The 23,545-nt window shown below is 39.0% G+C and overlaps 1 non-coding gene and 1 pseudogene across 1 annotated transcript; one reads left to right on the top strand and one right to left on the bottom strand.

The window, feature by feature from the left end:
* The first annotated feature begins 546 nt into the window (after positions 1–546).
* LOC133059169 (placental prolactin-related protein 3-like) lies at positions 547–12,861 on the top strand (annotated as a pseudogene).
* Positions 5,602–5,710, bottom strand: LOC133060094 (U6 spliceosomal RNA). Its single transcript, XR_009693756.1, has one exon. It is a non-coding gene; the product is annotated as a U6 spliceosomal RNA (small nuclear RNA).
* Positions 12,862–23,545: the final 10,684 nt, after the last annotated feature.

The following is a 23,545-nucleotide window of genomic DNA, read 5'->3' as shown; positions in this document are numbered from 1 at the left end:
AATGGGAGCGTTAATGGATTATAATTTGGAGGTAATTTATTACTAGTGTTGAAACTGTAGTCCTTTTGATTTTCTACTGCATTTGGGTTACTAATTTATTATAAATATTAATAGCAACATACGGACACATAGTACTAAAGTAATAGTGAATATAGAAAGACATAGAATACATTAGCCAAGAAGTGAAAGTATGGGAAGTCAGCAATGGTAGTAAAGTAAAGGGCAGTATTGCCTTGAGAGGAGGGAGGTTGTCAAAGTTTCTCCAAACACCAAGAACGAGCCAGATGTGAGGAATTAGCTTTATTTGTAAATCAGAAACTCTACCAAGGAAATTTCAGTTCATAAAAATATTACAATGCTAAAACCCACAATTTAGACAGAGAATAGGGTAGGGTATGGTATATAGACATTCAAAACTATTCGGTGCTTAGTGCATCAGGCACTCAAGGACCACCCTCACTGAAGTCTTTCTCTATTGCTCAACCTAAAGGTACCAGCATGGAGAAAGAGATAGCTCTACTCCACGGGCAGTTGAACCCTACATTTATGGCCTCGTGGCTTTCCTTAAGAAGCATTTGATGCAACAGATTTCCTCCATACCATCCCATCTGGCTGACTCCCACGGGCAACAGGAGTCCTCACCCTGGGATCATTCCACAATCTCCATGGCCTCAGCTCCCAGCTTCCGTGGACACCAGTGGACTTACAACCCTGTCCGAGGTATGAAAGGCAGCAGAATGGCTTGTCTATGTGGTTCTCACTCCGTTCAGACGGTCACAGGTTAGTTAGTTCACTCCCCAACAGCTTCAAATGACTCCTCCATTCCAGTGGACGGCCATGAATGCAGGGATCTCTCCCCTGCGCATCAGCTCCCTCACCCCCAGATGCAGGCTGGTCCCACGTGCTCTCCTCCTTCTTTCCCTTTCCTCCTTGTCCCTTCTTTCCTTTGTCCTACTGAGTTCTGTATGGATCCGGATATTCCTTCTCAGTAGTCAGGGATTCCTGCCACTATTCACCTGGTCTTCTGTGAGAACTGCTGTGTCTTTAGACCTTCTTGATGCATCGGTGGAGAGAGGTGTACCCCACTTCCATCTACCCCTCCATCATCTTGTCCACCACCGTTTGTGGATGTATTAGAAACGAGCTTCCCTTTCTATTAAGTAACATTGCCATCACCACACATGTTTAACTTTTGTTTTTTGGTGAGATTACAGTTAAGTTCCACTCTCCTCTGTTGAGTCAGTCATTCAGTTTTGTCCAAATCTTTGTGACCCCATGGACTGCAGCATGCCAGGCTTCCCTTTCCATCCCCAACTCGCAGAGGTTACTCAAACTCATGTCCATTGAGTCAGCATGCCACTTGATGATGTCCACTCTCTCAGAGATTTTTTTTTTTTCTGAGATTCCTTACAATTGAGATCATATTTTATTTTTCTTTCTCTGGCTTAGTTTACTTAGTGTAATGCCCTCCAGTTTCATCCATGTTGCCATAAATGGAAGGATTTCTTTCTTTTTCCAATGGCTAAGTAATATTAACCTATATGTGTCACATCACATTGTTTTAATCCGTTCACCTATTGAAATGGTGATACTCAGCTTATTCCTATATCAAGGCTATTGTGAATAATGCTGCAATGAACATGGGGATACAGATCTCTCTTTGAGAAAATGATTTCATTTCCTTTGACTGTATATCCAGAAGTGGGATAATGGATCACATAACAGTTCTCTTTTAAATTTCTTGAGGAATCTCCATAGTATTTTTCCATGGGAATTGGACCAGTATACATCCCTACCAACAGTGCATAAGCACTCCTTTTTCTCCACAACCTCCACAAGATCTGTCATTTCTTACATTTTTGGTACTAGCCATTCAAACAGGTGTGAAGTGATATCTCTTGTACTTTTGATCTGCATTTCCTTTGATTATTAGAAATGCTAAGCATCTTATCATATACCTCTTGACCATCTATATGTCTTATTTGTGGGAAAATGTATATTATGTTATACGAAACTCTATTGCCTACCTATATATCAAGAATGAACTATCAGAAAGTTGAATAAAGCAAACAAGCCCATTTACTATTGCATCACAAAAAGATAAAACAGAAATTGACTAAAGCAAGGTGATGAAAGATTTGATACAAAACCTTTAAGACATTGATAAGAGAAATTTAAAAAGAGCTAAAGATAAGTAAAGTTAGCTTGTCTATTCAATTTGCTTCTTGAGGTAGGATTTGTATTACTATGACCTTCGCTCTTAGAATTGCTTTTGTTGCATCCTATAGGTTTTAGATCATCATGTTTTCATTGTGCTTTGTTTCTAGGATTGTTTTGATTTCCCTTATTTCTTCAGTAACTTGTTTATTATTTAGAAATGTGTGGTTGAATCTCCATGTGTTTGTATTCTTTAAAGTTATTTTTTCCCCTATAATCTATATCTAGTCTCATAGTGTTGAGGTCAGAGAAAATGCTTGATATAATTTCAATTTCCTTAAATTTACTGAGGTTTGATTTGTGACCCACAATGAGGAAAATGTTCCATGTGCACTTGAGAAGAAAGTTTATTCTGCATTTGGATGGAATGTGCTGAAGATACCAATTAGGTCTGTTTGCTCTAATATTTCCTTGTAGGCTTATGTTTCCTTATTAATATTCTGTTTTGTTGATCTGTCCATTGGTACAGGTCCAGTGTTAACATGCCCTACTATTATTGTGTTACTGTTAATTTCCCCTTTTCTGTCAGTTAGTGTTTATCTTATGTATTGAGTTGCTCCTATGTTGGCTACATAAATATTTAAAATTGTTCTGTCTTTTTCTTGGACTGACCCTTGATCATTTGGTAGTGTCTTTCTTTATCTCTTATAATAGTTTTTATTTTAAGGTCTATTTTTTCTGACATGCAAATTGCCAATCCAGCTTTCATTTGATTTCCATTTGCATGCAATATCTTTTTCCATCCTCTGACTTTCAGTCTGTGTGTGTCTGTAGGACAAAAATGGGCCTCTTGTAGACAGCATATATATGGGTCTTGTTTCTGTAACCATTCATCCAGTCTGTGTCTTTTGGTAAGAATGGGAGAAGATAATAGCAAATAAAACAACTGATAAAGGATTGCTTTCAAAAATACAAGCAGCTCAAACAAGTCAGTCATCAAAAACAAAGACAAGTGCTGCAAAAATAAACTAGTGAGACCACATCAAACTCAAAACCTTCTGCATAGTAAATGAAGCCATCAATAAAATTAAATGGCAACCTTTGGAATGAAAAAAAAATTGCAAATCACATATTTGGTAAGGGCTTCATATATAGTTTATATAAGAGACTCATGCAACTCAGTGGGAAAAAAAATCAAACAACTCAAATTATTAACTGAGCAAGGAAGAGTGAGTGATTTGAAAAATCTGAAGATCAGACTGTAGATGAGACACACTGTAAGCTTTTCCTTCCAGAACAAAAGCCTCTGTCTTCCTGGCACTGCTTTCTTTATTTCCAATCACCTGTTTGGTGATTTCAGTTCACGGTATACATCCTTCACTCAATAGCAATTACCGTACACTGAGCTGTGTGCTATGAATTGCTCTAAAAACCATAAAAAAACATAAAAAACTAATAATTACATACTTAATCTTGAGGCATCTAAAATCCAAAGTGATTTTCAGAATTTTCAACTCCATTGTTTTCTACATTCTATTTCAAAATTGAAACACCTAGTAAATTGTGAGTAGGGGACCTCAATAATACATGGGTAGAAAGTCATTTAAAACTGGGAGAATTACTGTATTATAATTTGGGGGACTTTATTGTTACTAATACTATTGTAATTTTATTCCCTTTAATCCTCTGGTATATTAGATTGATATTTAGTTAATGTAGTAATACAGACACTATGGAGAACAGGGTGGAGATTCCTTAAAATACTGGAAACACAACAGCCAGATGACCGAGCTATCCCACTACTGGGCATACACACTGAGGAAACCAGAAAGGAAAGAGACATGTGTACCCCAATGTTCACTGCAACACTGTTTATAATAGGCAGGACATGGAAGCAACCTAGATGCCCATCAGCAGACCAATGGATGAGAAAGCTGTGGTACATATACACAATGGAATATTACTCAGCCATTAAAAAAGAATAGATTTGAATCAGTTCTAATGAGGTGGATGAAACTGGACCCTATTATATAGAGTGAAGTAAGCCAGAAAGAGAAACAGCAATACAGTATACTAATGCATATATATTGATTTTAGAAAGATGGGAACAATAGCCCTGTATGTGAGACACATAAAGACACAAAGACATAAAGAACAGTCTTTTGGATTCTGTGGGAGAGGTGAGGGTGGGATGACTTGTGGGAATGGCACTAAAACATGTATACTATCATATGTGACCCAAATCGCTAGTCCAGGTTCAATGCATGATCCAGGGTGCTCGGGGCTCGTGCACTAGGATGACCCAGAAGGAAGGGATGGGGAAGGAGGTGGGAAGGTGGTTCAGGATGGGGAACACTTGTACAGCCATGGCAGATTCCTGTCAATGAATGGCAAAACCAATACAATATTGTAAAGTATTTAGCCTCCAATTAAAATTAGCAAAATAAAATAAAATTGTGATACCAACATAGAGACACATAGCACTCAAGTTACAGTAGATTGAGAAAGACAAAGCTTATGAGGCAGGAAGTGAAATCACAGAAAATTAGCAACGGTATCAAAAAAAAAGGGGCAGTATTGCCTAGAAAGAAAGAAGATATCTCTAATTTTTTTGGATAACACAAACAAGCCAGATGGGAGCCAACCAGCTTAAGCTGTATACCAGAAACTTCACCAGAAGGAAAATGCAGTTCATAAAAGTATGCTGATGCTAAACACCAAAATCCAGACAGTAAGGAAATACAGTAGGGTATATGTAGATACTGAGAACTACTCAGAAATGTAGACATGGAAGCAAATACACTAATGAGCATCAGAAAAATCAAAGCACAAAAGGGTCTGAAAAGTAAATCGTAAAAAAGACTTGGTAGTCTGATCAAAAGAATAAGAGAATCAAATTAGACAACCAAAATACAAAGACTTGTGCACGTGATAGAACCAGAGAATGCTCAGGAGAGAAAGTTTCGGACCTAGTGGACCAGCGAACAGAAGCCTCCAGCATCAGGAACAGAAACCCTGGGCAGGACACATGAATGTGCGCTTCTGGGAACAACCTCAGTTTCAAAGTTTGGGCACTATACCTCCTAAAGGCGAACACAGACAAGGATTATAGCTTGCTATGACAGTGAGTCACAGACAATAGTGTTTGTTAGTTTACTTTTCTCATTCAACTAAAAAGTTAATGAATCACTAAGCAATGATAATTGACACCTCAGTTTCCAGTCAGATCCTCTTTAGTCATACAATGGATATCTGAACCTGTTATATGATCCCCATTAACAGTTCTAATAGTTAAATTTATTGATTTTTAATTGAAGGGCAATTCCTTTACAATACTGGATTGCCAAACATCAACATGGGTCAGCCATAGGTTTACTTATGTCTTGTCAACCTTGAACCTCCTCCCCACCTTTCTTCACATTGCACCCCTGGAAGTTGTTACAGAAAAATATGGAAGGCTTCACAGATTTGTGTGTCATCCTTGGGCAGGGGCCATGCTAATCTTCTCAGGATTATTCCAATTTTTTAATATATGTGTTACCAAAGCAAACATACAAATAACACTTTAAAAGAAAAAAAAAATCATATAGTTAGTCATCAAACAACAAATGATCAATTATTTTAGGAATTAGGGTATTCTGCTACATTTACTGCCTGTTTTATAACTGAATTTTATAAGGTCCAAAGTTCCATGTAGGAATTAAACATATATTTATTCGTAACACATGTATACATGCACAGAAATATATGCACACAAATACGTCTATGTTATACAAGCTATTATTCTCCTTGCCTGTCACAATAAGCTCTTTAGTTGATGAGAGAGATAGTCCCAAATTTCTCCAATTTATATATCTTCTTTTTGAGAACCACATCTTTGGTTTTCACCACCTAATTTTAAATAAACATTTTATTCTTAGGTACCATGCCCCTTTAAACTAACTAAGAGCAGAGAAAACCTAGTAAATGCTGATACCTTATCATTAATTAAATTACCACTGTTCTGGTAAATTGGAAAAAGAATCATGTTGAGATCTCATTCAGGAGGATAAAATCTCTATTTTATCATTTCTCTTGTCCAAACTGATTCTTGCTCACTTCAGTCTTAAATTCTGCTTACTTACAGAGGACACACAGGAAAAGTAATTTTAAAGTTATACTTGCAAGAGTCTATGATTTTATGCTTCTGTTGGCCAAAGGTAGGGCCAGGAATAATTTCTGAAATATTTCAATACATCATGGAAGCCTGAAGGTCTAGTTCTCCTATCAAAGTGGAGATGTTTGGAGATGGTTCAAAAACTCAGCCCCATGGTTGTCAGAATGTGCTCCCGACCAGACAGATGGATTTTCTCCCTGAAACATCACAGTCAGGAAACGCCAGGCCGTGTCCTCAGAGCCAGTGACGGGGGCCTGGGTGCTGAGAGGTAAGATTCTTGGATGACCATCTGGAGATTTACCTGCCATTTTCTCGAAGAAACAAACGTAATAAGAAGATTAAGGATGCATAAAAGTAAAAGAGCTGTCAAGGTGCCTAGAAGAAAGGCTAGCCAGGAGAACCAGGCCCCCACACTGATAATTGTCAAAGACTTTAACAGTGAGTGTTTTGTAGACAGAGCAGAACAAGTGGATGAAACCAGTGTTCTAGGGTCACTGCTATTTTGCAGTCAAAGACAAAATATTTTTCTCTGCAAGCAGAGTCATCACAGCTCCTGATGTGGTCCTGGTTACACACATGCAGACCGAGAGCACACAGGCATGTGTGATGTGATGTCAGGAAGTGGACAGATGACTGCATTGGTGCCCAGTCACCTCCAACTGCTAATAATGGGACCTGGGAAAATTATTTGTCCTTTCCAAGACATTGCATCTTCATTAACATAACTTGATGTTTGCAGTGAAGATGAAGGCTATCTCACAGGGTTATTGTGAAACACAGATTTTAACATGTTTTAAAGCTTTGGGGAAAATATCAAAGACATGTATGGGGTTAGGAAGGTGAGTTAGCAGATCCAAGGTACAGTACCTTTTTCTCTTAGTATTCTCTCTGTACTCAATAGTAGTGATCAGTCAGTCATATGTTTACTCTTACCCCAGCATGATGGTAAGCCACACAGATCAACTGTATACTTCTTGTCATTTCAGTGTCTAAAATTCAAGCACTATTCAGTGTAGAGTGAATAAATAACACACTCCTAGAGGGCCTCGCTGCTCAGAGTCTGCAGAGTCCCAAAATTAAACTGTCTTAAAAGAAGGGCCTAAATACTCTGGCTCAGATTTAAGTTCTAAATGTTTGCAGAGCACATAAGTACTTCTGGGAGCAATACAAAAATGCAGAGAGTAACCTACTTCTACAACTATCTGTGCAAATATCATCATCCTCCTAAATTTACACAGAAGGCGCTCCTTCTTCCCCACCCCAGCTACTACAGCACCAACTCCTGCTCAGAGCCACAGGGAAAGAGAAGGCTTCCCTCCACAGGATGGATTTGATAACCTCAGGTGACTAGATCATCAGAATGGCTCATGTTTTTATTTTAGCAGGGTCCTGCCTGCTTCTGCTGCTGGTCATGTCACATCTGCTCCTGTGCCAAGGCAACGTATGCCCGTCCTGCGGTCCTGAAGTGTTTGGCGTCCCCCTGAAGTTCCTTAGAAGAACGTTTAGCCGTGTCTCCAGGCTGTCCCACGACATGCTTAACCTTTCCACAATAATGTTCAATGAGTTTGTAAGTACTGTGGTGGTGGTCGTTTAGTTGCTAAATCGTCTCAAACTCTTGAGACCCCATGGACTGTAGCCCACAACTCCCAGAAGGTACCTTCACGTAAGTGACTGGGCCATACTGTCCTTTCAACAAGAGGGCTGCATCAGCCTAAATTTAAATAACACACTCTCTAGGTTATAGATGCAGTCAGCTTATAAGTGTGGAATAGAAGAAACGACCAGCTTTGTGAAATATCAAAGACTCCTAAGAAGTACAATAAATTTTTCAATTTCCTTTCATTCATTTCTCTCTTTAAATTTCTAAAATAAAAGATTTTGTATTTGTCAGCTAGGAATGCCATAAAAGAATACAATAGACTCAGTGGAATAAACACCAGAAATTTGTTTCCTCACAGCTCTGGGGGCTAGAAGCCCCAGATCAGGCACCAGCAAGGTGAGGTTCTGGTAAGAACTCTTTCTTCCCAGGATGGCTTCTCCGTGTGTCCTCACACAGGGTGGGGGGTGGAGAAGACAGACAGAGGAAAAGACACACAGACACAGAGACAGAAGAGAAAATTCTCTGGTGTTTCGCTTCATGGAGACACTAAACCTATTGGATGAGTGTTGCACCCTAAGAGCTCATTTAACCTTAATGGGCTTTGCTGGTGGCTCGGATGGTAACAAATCTGCCCACAATGGGAGAGACCTGGGTTCTATCCCTGGGTCTGTAAGATTCCCTGGAAAAGGGAACGGCAAGCCCCTCCAGTATTCTTGCCTGAGAAATCCCCTGGACAGAGGAGTCTGGTGGGTTATAGACCATGGCGTGCCAAAAAGTCGGAACCCTTTTCAAAACACAGTACCTTGGCAGTTCGGGCTCTAACACATGAATTTGAAGAACACCCATTCAGTCCATAATACTACCTGACAGAAAGCACTTTTAGGTGGGATTGGGGAAAATGAAGCATGGTGATTCTGATACTTCAGTATTTCTCTGGGCTTTCTTCTCCAGGCTCAGAGTAAATAGGCAATAAATGAGAACTGCTCTGCAGTGAACTGGGTGGATGGAACATGTTAAACAAAGCTGAATCCTGATCACAAAAACGATTATTGGTAGTTTTTTTAATGCTACAAATTATTGCTTTAAGAATTGCAGTGAATAGGTTTCGTGCTACAATAGAAGGGGAGTTTACAATTGGACACAATTATTCTTTTTCTGATGAAGGTATATGAAAGTTGTATGTTAATTCTTTTATGTCAATCAAGGAGAACACAGTAGAGCAGACAGCTAATAAAAGGCGGTGCTTTTTTGACTGTCCATTTTTTTCCACCTCTTCCAAGTAATCTCTTGAATTGTTCATAACTTCCGCAAAAGATTAGTTTTTCTCTATCAAAGTGTTAACTAGATTTTTCTTCTCTTACTATTCTCAGTCCATTGCTTAGTATTTCCTATAACTTTAGGCCATTTTTTCCAGGACGTGTCATTTTGTCACCATAAACAGCATTGTATTCTGCATCTTGAATGAACACTAACCTTTTTGGTGAGCGTGTTCAGAGATAATTCAGAGTCATTACTGTATTAGTCCTTATAAGGGAATATATTGGTTCTAAGCCCCACAAACAAGAGATTAAATGGTTAAATATATGTGCATCCATGCATTCTAAGTCACATCAGTTGTGTCCAACTCTTTGCAACCCTACTGATGTAGCCCAAGAGGCTCCTCTGTCCATAGGATTCGCCAGGTGAGAGTCCAGGAGTGTGCTGCTGTACCCTCTCGCGAGGGATGCTCCTCACCAAGGGATCTAACCTGAGGCTTCTTGTATCTCCTGCATTGGCAGGAATGTTCTTTACCACTACCGTCACCTGGGAAGCACCAAGTATTGGTACAAAAGTACTATATTTGGTTCAATTACTAAAAAATAGGAAAAAAAAAAAAAGATAATGACAAAATAAAAAAGGGAAAAATTTGAACTTAGAAATGTTAGATGTAAAATCATTTTTATAGAGACAATACATAGAAAAAGTAGGAAAAGAATGACTTTCAAATTCTGTGATGCCCCTCTGATAAAAACATTACATATCTATAAAACATGTTAATGTTCTGGTAATGGGCTCATCTACTGAATGCCCAACATCCCTAACTAATTGCCTGATCACTTTCAGGATGAAAAGTATTCCCAGAGTAAACCAGATTATATCAGTGCCACCAGCGACTGCCACACCAATTCAATCCATGCTCCAGAAGAAAGAGAAAAAGTCCAGCAGATGAACGTGAGTCTTTCACCTGGGTTTTTCACCAGATCAAATGAGACAGTATGTAGCTTACCAAGCTTCAGGTTATTAGAGGTAATGGCAACTGTACATGCAGAAAATGGTGGAGGAACTGTAAGCAGTTGAAGAGAAATTATATTATGCAGTTGATGAAGCATGAGCAAAATCAAGGGGTGACTAAAGATCTGTAGTAGCAAAATAAATAACAGATCTATAAATTGTCCATGCAGACAAGTTTAGTTCAAGCAATGCATTAGACACAGGATTGCAGCTATTATTCTGTACAAAATCATGAAAAGAATGGGACATCCATGTGTAAAACACAAGATTGCCAAATTTATGAATACATAAGTAACACACCCCAGTATTGAGTAATCCCTGTTACTAGTGACTCGTATGTGGGAGTCCTATACTGCACCACTATAGCCAGCGTGTCTGCCTTTCAAAGCTCTCCTGACTCTGCTTCTACTTCAATGACACCTCCTTCATTTGTCACTCTCAATGACTCCTCTGTCACCATTTATTTTTAATTTGTAAGTTTCCCCCACATTGGCCTATATAACATTGCTTTGCTTCTCATGGCTGCAACCATTGCCTCTGTTCTGAGATCAATACATGTTACATACAAGCCTCAATGATTAATGGCAGCTCCAAATTTTCACCATTATAATCTCTCCTTTCTGATTTCCTGCATTATCCTTCGTCTTAACATTATTTAAAATATTTTGACATGCATCCCCCCCTTAAAATTCTATCTTTTCTCTCTACAACTTTCTTAATGATATCAGCATTCTTTTCCTCTGTTAAGCTCATTAATAATAAGGATGATCAAGTAAAGGAAAACTTCAAAAAGGAGGAGGACAAGGGATTTTTCAATAAGCTTGAATTTTAAGTTTATTGAGAGTTACTACATGGCCATACATTTTACTAAGCACTTTATGTGCATTACTATATTTCATCCTACTCAGTTCTCTGTTCTTTACCACTAAAACAGTTCATGTCTATAATGAAATCAAGCATATTAACTAGAGATCTTCAGCCTCCTGGGATCTACATGCTCAATTCTACTACTAGTAGTGAACCTGGGGGGAAAACCCTCCATTGTAAATCCCACTGATACTGTTACTAAAGACAACGCTGTGCCATTTTCTGCCCGGACACATGTCAACAAGACAGACTTTTCTGATACCAGCATGGGGGCTGGCGTTGGGATCAACTGAGGAAAGAGAGCCTGTTTGTGAATGTCATGTCTTCTTCATTGTAATATTGTAAAACAAATTACCAACCGAAACTCAATACGAATGACTCATCTGATTCTTTAATACGAAAGAATCACTGGGTGACAGTGACGTGGGCACAGGTAGAATGCCTCTTTCCTGAGTCAGGTACTGCAGGCACATACTGACTTGTCATAAAATACTTAGATTTCTCTCAAGCAAATATACAAACATAAAAGACCTCACTCAGTGGGTGGTAGAATTTCAGAGGAAAAAAGAATATTCTTCATGTTATAAATTAGAACTCATCAGAAGAATTAATGCCTAAAGTAAACCAGATTGTTAATAATTCAGTGAAGTGTGAGCTAACACTTACATTTTATCATTTTGCAACTTTTACTACCTTCAAAAATCTCTGCATACACATAAGAATTAACAGAAGTCTTGTAGGTTAGCTGCTCTGAGCAAAGATCACATGTTACCAAAACCACTGAATTATGATTATTTTAATGAAGCTGTTTCTTATGTTTGCTTAGAATGAAGACCTTACTAAGTGGATACTCACCTTACAGTACCTCTGGAATGGTCCTCTGTATGATCTAACCCATGACCTGCGGTTTGAGAACGACCTCTCAGATACTATTCTATCAAGTGCCAGAGAGAATTTTAAAAAATTATTTCAATTGCAAACAATTTTAGAGAGGCGATTCAGCAAGGTGAGCATCCTGTAGAGGGCTTTCTTGCTTTGTTGATGAGTCTGTAATGCATTAGGAGATTTGAAATATCTCATTTTGTAAGAAAAAGATTCATGACTTCTACATGCTAGACTGCTACTACATAAAGCAGGAGCCTAGTCATTCATAGTGATAGAGTCTACTGTAAAGGAATCAGAATTTCACTGCAATTTTTCTCATATGCAGCCTTCCCTGCATTGCACACAATTCCACCGAAGCTTGCCCCTTCCTAGGCACAGGTGGTTGAAATATTTTCAAGAGTAAGAGAACTAGAGAACAGAATGTCCAAGCTCAGCATTTTCTTCAAAGTATCCCAGGACATCTGCTCTTCAAGTTCCACTTGTCTTCTTTCTCTGTTCTTCTCAAATCAAAGGATGAGAGTGGGAAGGAAAAAAGAGAAAGTTAAAATTAACTTGAGTTATGTTTCTACTTTTTAGATTCCTAATTGTTTTCTCAAAGGTTGGCTCCAAAATCCATATCTAGAGAGTTTTCTATTCGTATGTATTCCCCAAATCTTAATTTATACTTACAAGGGTCAAAGATAAGCAGATAACGATAAAATGAATAAAAAGTCATTTTCTTTTGGGTATTCAGATTGTTGATCCACTCAGATTGAATATGACCAAGAATCGCATTTACTGGTCAGGATACCGATCCCTGGTGTCCAGCGATGAAGATATGCGTCATTCTGCATTTTATAAACTGTTCAAGTGCCTGAGCAGGGATTCCCGTACAGTTGACATGTACAGCAAGATCCTGGCCTGCCGAATCAGCGACGAGTGCTAAATCCACATCCATCCGATCCAGCTCTGAAATGGTCCTAATGATCTATCCCATAGCAAGCTTCTTTGAAATTTACAGCTTTTTCATGCATACTCTGTGAAATGGGTCTCCTCTTAAAAAATTAAACACATACTCTGTAGAGATGTCAAAATCTCAGAGGGTAATTTGTTAACATTTCTTATTTTCATGTAATTGAAAATCAAAAGAAAATCCACCCCTATAATTGAGAGAATGAAGCTCCTGAAACTGGAGCCCATTATACAGAGTGAAGTAAGCCAGAAAGATAAAGACCAATAGAGTATACTAACACATATATATGGAATTTAGACAGATGGTAACGATAACCCTATATGCGAAACAAAAAAGAGATACAGAAGTACAGAACAGAATTTTGGACTCTGTAGGAGAAGGCGAGGGTGGGATGTTTAGAGAGAAAAGCATCGAAACATGTGTATTATCTAGGGTGAAACAGATCACCAGCCCAGGCTGGATGCATGACACAAGTGCTTGGGCCTGGTACACTGGGAAGACCCAGAGGAATCGGGTGGAGAGGGAGGTGGGAGGGGGGATTGGGATGGGGAATACATGTAAATCCATGGCTGATTCATGTCAGTGTATGACAAAAACCACTACAATATTGTAAAGTAATTAGCCTCCAACTAATAAAAATAAATGAAAAAAAATTAGTCACAAATAGCAGAATCTGTCATTACAAAGAAGACCATTAAGAGATTATGTAATAATCACAGAAGATTATTCTGGGTCAAGTTATTAGAATCAAAGAATTAGATAATTGTTCATGGTTCTGGTCTTGCTACCAAGAAGACTGAATTTTCAGGATTCTTTATGAAAGCTAGCCGCGAACGGTCAGCCCACTGTCACAGTGTTACACCAGACAAGATCAGTGCTTCACACCTTTGTACAAATAGCATGAGGTTTACTGAACCTTCGAAAGATTGTTAGGATGCTATCTAAGTTCTTCTGGGTTGCTATAGCAAAATATCACAGTCTTATAACAATGGAAATGGATTTCCACAGCATGGTCATGCAGGTCCAAATATCTCATATTCCCTTTTAGTTCCATTTTTTCTTCTCTCCCCTATTTCCTTAAATTGTCCTTTATATTAGGAGTACACCTCTGCTATTACTAGATGCCATAGTTCTAGAGATGAACAAAGCCTGGCAACTCTTCAGGACAGATTCCAGCCAAATTATCTTCTTTTATACAAAGACTCCTTTCGCCCACATACAGGAACACTGTCCACCAAAACCAGCCTCTTCCCTCATAGCCAGGATTATTGTTTACTGAGTCCTGCCCATGCCTCTACCTGGGATGGCCCAAACCTTTCAGAACATTACAGAATACTCTGCCTCAAAGCAATCTATGAATACCTCCTTTGGCTCCTTCATGCATATAAAGTGTCAGCTTTCTTGTATTTTCACTTTCTTCTTCCAAAATGTAAAAGACCAAAAAAAAAAAAAAAAAAAAAAAAACAAAAACCTGTAAGCACTTTCTAAGTCATTTACAGCCCAAAACATCTAATTCTATTGTGTTATTGCTTACCTTTCTTTCCTTCAATGTCTAGATATTTCCAGCAGAGAGGATGGTATTTATTTGAGGGAAAATTTGGCAATAAAGGGGACAATGCAATTGGAGGAAACATACACTCACCAATAGACCACACACATCTTATGTATTTGTCTCTTATAAAATTTTTTTCATCATAAATTTAGGACTTTACATCAAGAACAAAGGTGGTGACACTGAGAAGTCTTTCCTTGCTTAACTGTGAGATATAAATTGAATATGGTAGATTTCAGACAATATTGAACAGAGCCATAGATATTCTATAGAGTCAGTCAGGAATAGCCAAGGAGGGGATATTTGGACAGAATTTAACAATCACTCCCTTGCCATCCAGAAAGCTTTGATTTTCCCCTCTTTTACAGATTTTCTTGTAAGATTACATTTGAAGAAATGGCCCTGCTATATCAAGAATAGCAGCAGTGGTTACTGAAGGGAAACAAACAAATGAAGCACCTTTGAAGTTCACTGACTTTATAGATTAGTAACTCACATGTCATGGATACAGTGAGGACTTCAACTGAAGTTTGAAAAAGTCTCTATTTTCCAGAAGCAGGCCCTCCACTTGTGGAGAAGGAGAGGGTGAAATAAATACACAAATTACTATATTGCATGGTAGGGTGAAGAAGAAGACATGAAGCCAACACGTTGCTACAGTAGATTGAGGTAAAGCTAGGAGCAATCTGAATGTGTCATAGGAGTGATGCAAATGGGATGGGTTTATGATGGAGCTTTGAAAGGTTGATGGGATATTGATGTGGAAAAATAGGAAAACAGTATATCTGTCGATTCATTTAGGATCATCTTATGAAGGAAGTTTCTCTGACATGCTAGATCAAGGCAACTGAGATATTAATACATATAGCATTATAAGGTATCAGTGAATAATCAAGTCTGACAAAAACACAAGCAATGTTCACTTTTTACCATTCATGTTGTATCTCTCCTGATTATGCTCCCATGATATACTTTATATATTATTGTAGGGTTAGAATGGAGAAATGCTTGTATGGATTTTTATGCATTTGGGAGAATCACATATGCCACTTTGGAGAGTTTGTCTTTTTTCTACAAAACAACAGGAAACCAAGAACATTTAGTTCAAGAGAGCTGAATGTCCAGAAGATTTGTGTGTGTGTGTGTGTGTGTGTGTGTGTGTAATAAAGTTTTATTAAAGTATAAAGGAGATAGAGAAAGCTTCTGACATAGGCATCATAAGGGGGCAAAAGAGTACCCCTTTGCTAGTGTTAGCAATGGAGTTATATACTCTCCAATAGAAACTTTAAAATGTGGATTGAGGAGTTGTGGCTGTTGGTGCTGGTAGAGAATAAGAAAGAGAGCAGAAAGAGCTGGGAATATTATGACACTAAAAATCAAAGAGGACTCTGCCAAGTGAAAAGACACAAAGGATGTGAGAGATACAGGAAATGAAATAGACCTTGACGAATCCTTCATGTCTGTTCTTCTCACTCTATATTCTCACTTATGGCTAAAGTGCTTTATCAATGCCATTCCATTTCCCTGGAATACCCTCGTTCTTTTACCTCATTAGCTCCCCAAAATCTTTCAGATCTCAGTAAAAACCACTTCCACAAAGCAGGCTTTCGTGATTTTGACACAGCTCAGGTCTCCTTGTTATGTGGACATATGGTATTCTGTGCTTTTCCCTCTTGACACGATCCCAATAGCGTTTAACTTTGAAATTTACCTCATTTCTGTTTTTCTATTAAAATTTAAGTCCTAATTTACAAAGTCCACATGTGTGCTCTTCACTAATGTCCATTCTTTGCATCAAACAGGCCTCCATTAGGTGTTTGTTCAATGAAACACTTTTACATGTGCTGAGTAAAATACCAGTGAATTTTGATGCTGCTCTCACAGCATGCAGTGAACTAAAACCAATGAGGTCTTTTCTTCCCACCCAAACCCTCATACACTTATTATTTGGACATAATTACAGAGCTAGAACTGTGGAGGTTCCCTTGTGGCTCAGCTGATAAAATATCTGTCTGCAATGTGAGGGGTCTGGGTTTGATCCCTGGGTTGGGAAGATTCCATGGAGAAGGGAAAGGCTACCCACTCCAGTATTCTGGCCTGGAGAATCCCATGAACTGTGTAGTCCATGGGGTCACAAGCCGGACACAACTGAGTGACTTTCTTTCACAGAACTGTGGATGCATTTGCTTTTAATTGTTACCCTATTAGAAGGACAGCTCTGGATGTTTGGTCTTTTATTCCACATACACTAGCCCTCACAGTTTCCTGTCCTCAGATAATGTGATAATTGAGTCACTGACTAAAAGGCTGAATAGGACAGAACTAGAAAGAGTGCACGAAACCTGCCACTTGGGTCTACTTTTTACCATAGTATTGTTAATTTCACTAGAGGAGTTTACCTTCTTAGCTGTACTCTCTGATGATGACAGATAAAAATACTTAAAGAAGAACCTACAAATCAAATATTCTTACATTGTACAGAAATACCTAATCCTTCTTCGAAGGTACAAAAGGGATTCCCCTCCTTGATGAATTGCTACCTACTTTTCTTAGATGAAAATACCAACTTCCTCCTTATGGCTCCCTAATTTCATTCTTACCATTTTTATCTCCCTCTCCACATTCTGACTTATATTATAGCCAATTATCTGAACAACACCAATCCCCACTCCTTTAAATCAGTTCCACTGGGGCTACCTGGGTACACCAACTGCCCTGAAGTTACTTTCCATTGAGTATCGAACATGGCAGAAACTGGCCACCATTTGTTCTTTCTGAGGTAAATATTATAATTAAAAACAAATAGCCAGCCTCTGGTATTTTGGATAAACTGACAACTGGACAAAATCTTAACTGCTATTCCAGATAAAAGTTCCTTTTGTGTTAATGTCTTTCTTTTAGAGAGAACTTGCATTCTAGATAGTGTTCAGGTAAATAGAAATGGGACTTATATGTTAGCTGGGAAAAAACCCACTGTTGCAGGAAATAAAAGTAGACAACTCACTCATGTTCTGTATATTTCAAGACCCATTTTATTAGGAGCTGGCAGCTCAGACAGTAAAGAGTCCGCCTGCAGTACAGGAGACCTGGGCTCCATCCATGGTCAGGAAGATCCCTGGAAGAGGGCATGTCAAACCACTCCAGTGTTCTTGCTTAAGGAATCCCCATGGACAGAGGAGCCTGGCAGGCTGCAGTCCAAGGGGTCGTCAGTCCATGGGGTCGTAAAGTGTTGGATAAGATGGAGCAACTACACACAGCAAACTTCTCAAGTTGACATATGGACATTGAGAAACAGTTTCTCTCACTAGTGTGTTTAACTACAACTCCTGGTTGTCAATGGAAGAACAAAGTAATATTCCATAACAGTCAAGTAATTATTTCTATCAATAATTTGCTCTTAAAGGTAACCTAGGAAAAAAAAAAAAAAAAAGGTAACCTAGACAAAAACGTTATGAAATAGAGCAGATAATGAGAAGGATAAGAGATCCAAACAGGGAAGCTGCTCAACCAAGTGATAATTTTCTTTTTGGAAAAAAGAACAAACCTCAGTTTGGAATCATGTTTTATACTGAGATTTGCATAATCTTTGGAAAGGTAAAGGATTTTCTACTCTAATTTACCTTTTCCAGTTGAGAAAACCAAGCCCTAGTGACATGAAGCTAGGTTTTCCAAGTCAAAGAGCAGTTATGCTAGGATTCTAATGAGAGGCTGGTGACAGGGCTACCCAGTAAAGGTGCCATCTTCAGGCTGAATTGCTTTTATTTTGAGAAACTTCTTTCTTTGCTCTTCAGGCCCTCAACTGATCACATAATTCCACAATCTATAGGTTTCAATGTTAAGCACCTCTAAGAAAATATGTTCCCAGGTGAGCAAAGAATTACAATTTAAACAAATGTGCAATTCTATGGAATATGTTACCATGTGCCACTTTATTTGGAATTGAATATCTATGCTACGTGTTCCACATTCATGACCTTGGAAGGGAAAACAAGATTGACATTTTTTTTTTTTCCCCACTTAAACATGTCCTGTGTTTTAGTGCGTGCAGGCTGCTGTTACAAAATGCCAGAGTCTGGGAGGTTTATAAACCATGTTATCTATCACTGGTCTGGAGGCTAGAAGTCCAAGATCAGGGTGCCAGCATGGTTGAGGGAGTGCGGGCCTCTTCCAGGACATATTTCTAAATAGTAGGGATGAGGAAGTATTTCAGGCCTCTTTCACAAGAGCCCTAATCCCATTCATGTGGGCTCTGCCCTCATGGCCTAATCATTTTCCAATGGTCCCACCTCCTATAATCATCACTTTGGGGATTAGGTTTTCAACATATGAATTTTGGAAGAACACAAGCATTTAGACCATGGCACCCAACGAGGAGACTGACTTGTCTGAAGTAAACCAATGCCTCATGCATACTGAATGCTCTGTGGTGCTGATAGGAAGCCAAGGACTAAGGAAGTTGAATAAGGACCAGCAGCTCCAGGTGGAGGGTCTGAGATGGCAAACTCCTTGATGGATTTCACAACAGTATATGAGTATCTCCAGAGTATTCATTGATTATCAGTCATTGAGGAATCCCCCCCTCTATATGTGTTCTTATTTGAAATATGAGTTAATTACTGAGTTCTTAGACAAAGTACCATTTGACCAACATGATAATATCACGACGATTCATATGAAGAAAGGGGTCTTTGCAGACACAAATTTCAGAGTGGAAAGTCCTCAAGACTTTATTCACTTCAGATCGCAATTACAAGTTTGGGATCTCCCAACACCATTCTTGCGTTCCATAATCTTCTAGGACTCCAAGAATTCCTGAAAGCTGTTATACATGTGGTTATGGTTTATTCCAGATCTTTGTTTTATTTTTAATTCGTTATTTATTTTCACTGAAGTAAAATTGGTTTACAATGCTATAAATGTCAGTTTTTGTTGAACAGTGCATAACTTATATATATATATATATATATATACACACATACACATATATCCACACTTATTTAGATTCTTTTCTCATGGAGCAACAGACAGGTTCCAGAAAGGAAAAGGAGTATGACAAGGTTGTGTACAGTCACCTTGCTTATCTAACTTATATACAGAGTACATCATTAAAACCACCAGGCTGGATGAAGCACAAGCTGGAATCAAGATTGCTGGGAAAATATCAATAACCTCAGATATACAGATGACACCACCCTTATGGCAGAAAGAGAAGAAGAACTAAAGAGCCTCTTGATGAAAGTGAAAGAGGAGGGCAAAAAATTTGGCTTAAAGCTCAACATTCAGAAAAGTAAGATCATGGCCTCCGGTCCCATCACTTCATGGCAAGTAGATGGGGAACCTGGACAGTGGCTGATTTTATTGTTTTGGGCTCCAAAATCACTGCAGATGGTGATTACAGCCATGAAATTAAAAATGCTTACTCCTTGGAAGGAAATTTATGACCAACCTAGACAGGATATTAAGAAGCAGAGACATTAATTTGTCAACAAAGATCTGTCTAGTCAAGGCTTTTTTTTTTCCAGTGGTCATGTATGGATGTGAGAGTTGGAGAATAAAGAAAGCTGAGCACTGAATAATTGATGCTTTTGAACTGTGGTGTTGGAGCAGTATCTTGAGAGTCCTTAGGACTTCAAGGAGATCCAACCAGTCCATCTTATAGGAGATCAGTCCTGGCTGTTCATTGGAAGGACTGATGTTGAAGCTGAAAGTCCAATATTTTGGCCACCTGATGTGAAGAGCTATCTCATTTGAAAAGGCCCTGATGCTGGGAAAGATTGAAGGCAGGAGAAGAAGGGGATGACAGAGGGTGAAATGGTTAGGTGGCATCACCGACTCAATGGACATGAGTTTGGTTAGACTCCGGAAGTTGGTGATGGACAGGGAAGCCTGGCGTGCTGCAATCCATGGCGTCACAAAGAGTCAGATACGACTGAGCGACTGGACTTAACTGAACTCAGGTAGGTCATTACAGAGAGTTGGGTAGAGTTTCTTGTTCTATACAGTTGGTCCTTATTAGTTATCTATCTTATATATATTAGTTTGTACATGTCAATCCCAATGTCACAATTCATCCCTCCCTTCTTCCCCCTGGAACCATAAGATTATTTTCTACATTGTGACTCTCTTCCTGTTTGTAAATAAGTTCATTTGTACCACTTTTTAATATTACACATATTAGTGATATCATATGCATTTGTATTTCTCTGTGTGACTTACTTCACAAGGTATGACAATATCCAGGTCCATACATATTGCTTCTGATAGCATTATTTTGTTCCTTCTTATGGCTGAGTAAAATTACAATGCATATCTGCACTACAGCTTCTTTGCCCATTTCTCTGTTGATGGGCATTTAGGTTGCTTCCATATTCTGGTTATTGTAAACGGTGCTGCAATGAAAACTGATATGTTTAGTCGCTTAGTCGTGCCCGACTCTTTGCGACCCCATGGATTGTAGCCTGCCAGGCACCTCTGTCCATCGGGATAGTCCCTGTGGAGAATAATAGGCAAGAAGGTTGGAGTGGGTTGCCATCCCCTCCTCCAGGGGATCTTCCCCACCCAGGGATCGAACCCAGGTCTCCTGAACTGCAGGCAGATTCTTTACCATCTGAGCCATCAGGGAAGCCCTGATGAAGCAAGGAACACTGAGGTGCCTCTCTTACAAAGTGTGATTTTCTTTTGGTATATATCCAGGGGATTGCAGCTTTTTAAAAGATACAGATAAAAAACTGCCCAGGAAAAGGCATATAGGTCAAAGGAAATGTGAAACATGGAACTTTGGTTCGTCTTCCCAGGGTGTCATGGGCAGCTCTGTGTTCCCAGCACCGATGTGCCAGCAGTGAGCACTTGCAGACATGGGAGCTCAGTCCAGGCTCCGTGTCCAGAGTTTTTACTGGGGCTCCATTGCCAAGGAATGACTGACGGTCCATACAGCTGATCTCAGGCTCAAGCCTCTCTAGAGGTGCAGCTGATACTGCATGACCAAAACCCCCATCCTGAATCACATCATTCTTGAGGCCCAAAGTTTTTACTCTAAATCACAGTGCTGACATCCCTATCAGGCTGGCCAAAGACCCTGACAAAAACAAAAGCACTTTTCTCAATGTCAACCTTTGAGACATTTAGTCACACTTTCTCAGAGGAAACAGCCTAAGGGTTTAGAGAGGAGCTCCCAGGAAACAAGGACAAAGTCCAGACTTCCCCTTGGATGAGGCTGAGACCTTCACTACAGAGCTGGGTGGCTGGTTTTGCTTGACAAGGCTCTCTCATTGTAACTTCACAATAACAAAATGTGAAGAGAGAAACATTGGTCAAGCATTTATCTTCTTCTGGTCTTTCTCTGAAAATTGTTGTTGTTGTTGTTTCCATTGTCTTCATTAATTCCAATGCAACTCCATGAGGTGGACACTAGTTTGAATGGCATTATGGAGAGAAGTAAAATAAGGCTTGCCTAAAGATTCAGAGCTAGTGAGTGGTGGAATGGGAGAATGCATAAGGGCTAAATGACGCTAAAGTTCATACCTAAAGCCACTATGCTGCAAAGATACCAACAATTCTTATTTTTAACAGTTTTATTTTTTGATTGCACTGTGGAGGGGCTATTTTTTTTAGCATTTTTATTTTTTTGGTTGCGAGGCTGAGGGCCTAATCATCCACTGGTAACTACTTAATTATTAATCCTTTTGCTTAAGTGATATTTAAGCATCAAAAGTCTCCATTTTGCCTTTCTCAGTAAATACTGCAAAGTTTTATTTTTTTTCTATGTAGACACCAACATGTATAAATCAAATGTCATGAATAGTGAGTAGCAAGCAGAGTATTGTTTGAGACAGAATTGGCAAATAAAACTGTAAGATATTTAAAGTATATAATATGAGAATTTGGTATGTGTATATATTATTTTACAAACTTACTTTTAGTTTCTTTAAAATGTGTTGTACAATGATGTGAATCAGCCATAAGTGTACATATACCCCCTCCCTCTTGAGTCCTCCACTCGCACGCCGTCCCGCTTCTCCAGGTGGTCACACAGACGGGGTGAGCTTCCTGTCTCATACAGACACTGCCCACCAACTGTCCGTTAACATTTTACACATGGTAATGTACTGTGTTTCAATGCGACTCTCTCAACTCAACTTGCCTTCTCCTCCCCTTTGTGTCCACAAACATGTTCTCTGTCTGTGCCTCTGTTCCTGCCCTGAACATAGGTTAACCAGTGCCATTTTTCTGGATTCCATATATATATATTAACATACAATATTTGGTTTTCCCTTTGTGACTTATTTCACTTTACATAACAGGCTGTCCTTTCATCCACCGCAGCCCAAGTGACCCAAATTCACTTCTTTTTAAGGTTAATTAAAATTCCCTCATACAGATGTACCACAACTTCTTTATCCATTCCTCTCTCAGTGCACATCTAGATTGCTTCCATGTCCTGGCTATTGTAAACACTGTTGCAATGAATTTTGGGGTACATGTGTCTTTTTGAATTATGGTTTTCTCAGGGTATATGCCCAATAGTAGAATTTCTAGGTCTTATGGTAGTTTTGTTAGGATTTCCCTGATGGCTCAGCAGCTAAAGAATCTGCCTGCAATGCAGGCGACACAGGCGATGGTTCAATCCCTGGGTCGGGAATCTTCTCTGGAGGAGGAAATGGCAACCCACTCCAGTACACTTGCCATTTCCACCTACCCCTCTGCCATAGTGCTGACCCTCATTTACATATGTATTAGAAAAGAGTTTCCCTTTCTATTAACTTAAGTAACATAGCTATCATCTGACATGTTTACCTTTTATTTTTTGAAGAGAACACAGGTAAGTTCCACTCTCTTAGACATCACCAATTATACAACACAATTTTATCAGTTATAGTCATCATGCTACACATTAGATCCTCAGACCTTATAATTTTCATATGTTAAAATGTATAACCTTTTACAAACCTGTTCCTATTTCCTCCACTCTCCAAGCCCTGGCAATCACTTTCCTATGCTGTTTCGGAGTTCCACCTTTTTATTTTAGATTCTTAACAATTGAGATCATGCAGTATATGTCTTTCTCTAACTTGCTTCACCTAGCATAAGGCCCTCCAATTTCATCTG

The sequence above is a fragment of the Dama dama genome, chromosome 7, assembly GCF_033118175.1.
Source record: "Dama dama isolate Ldn47 chromosome 7, ASM3311817v1, whole genome shotgun sequence".
NCBI classification, from domain to species: Eukaryota; Metazoa; Chordata; class Mammalia; order Artiodactyla; family Cervidae; genus Dama; species Dama dama.
The sequence above is the reverse complement of the archived record's forward strand: the minus strand, read 5'-3'. Positions and strand labels throughout refer to the sequence as shown.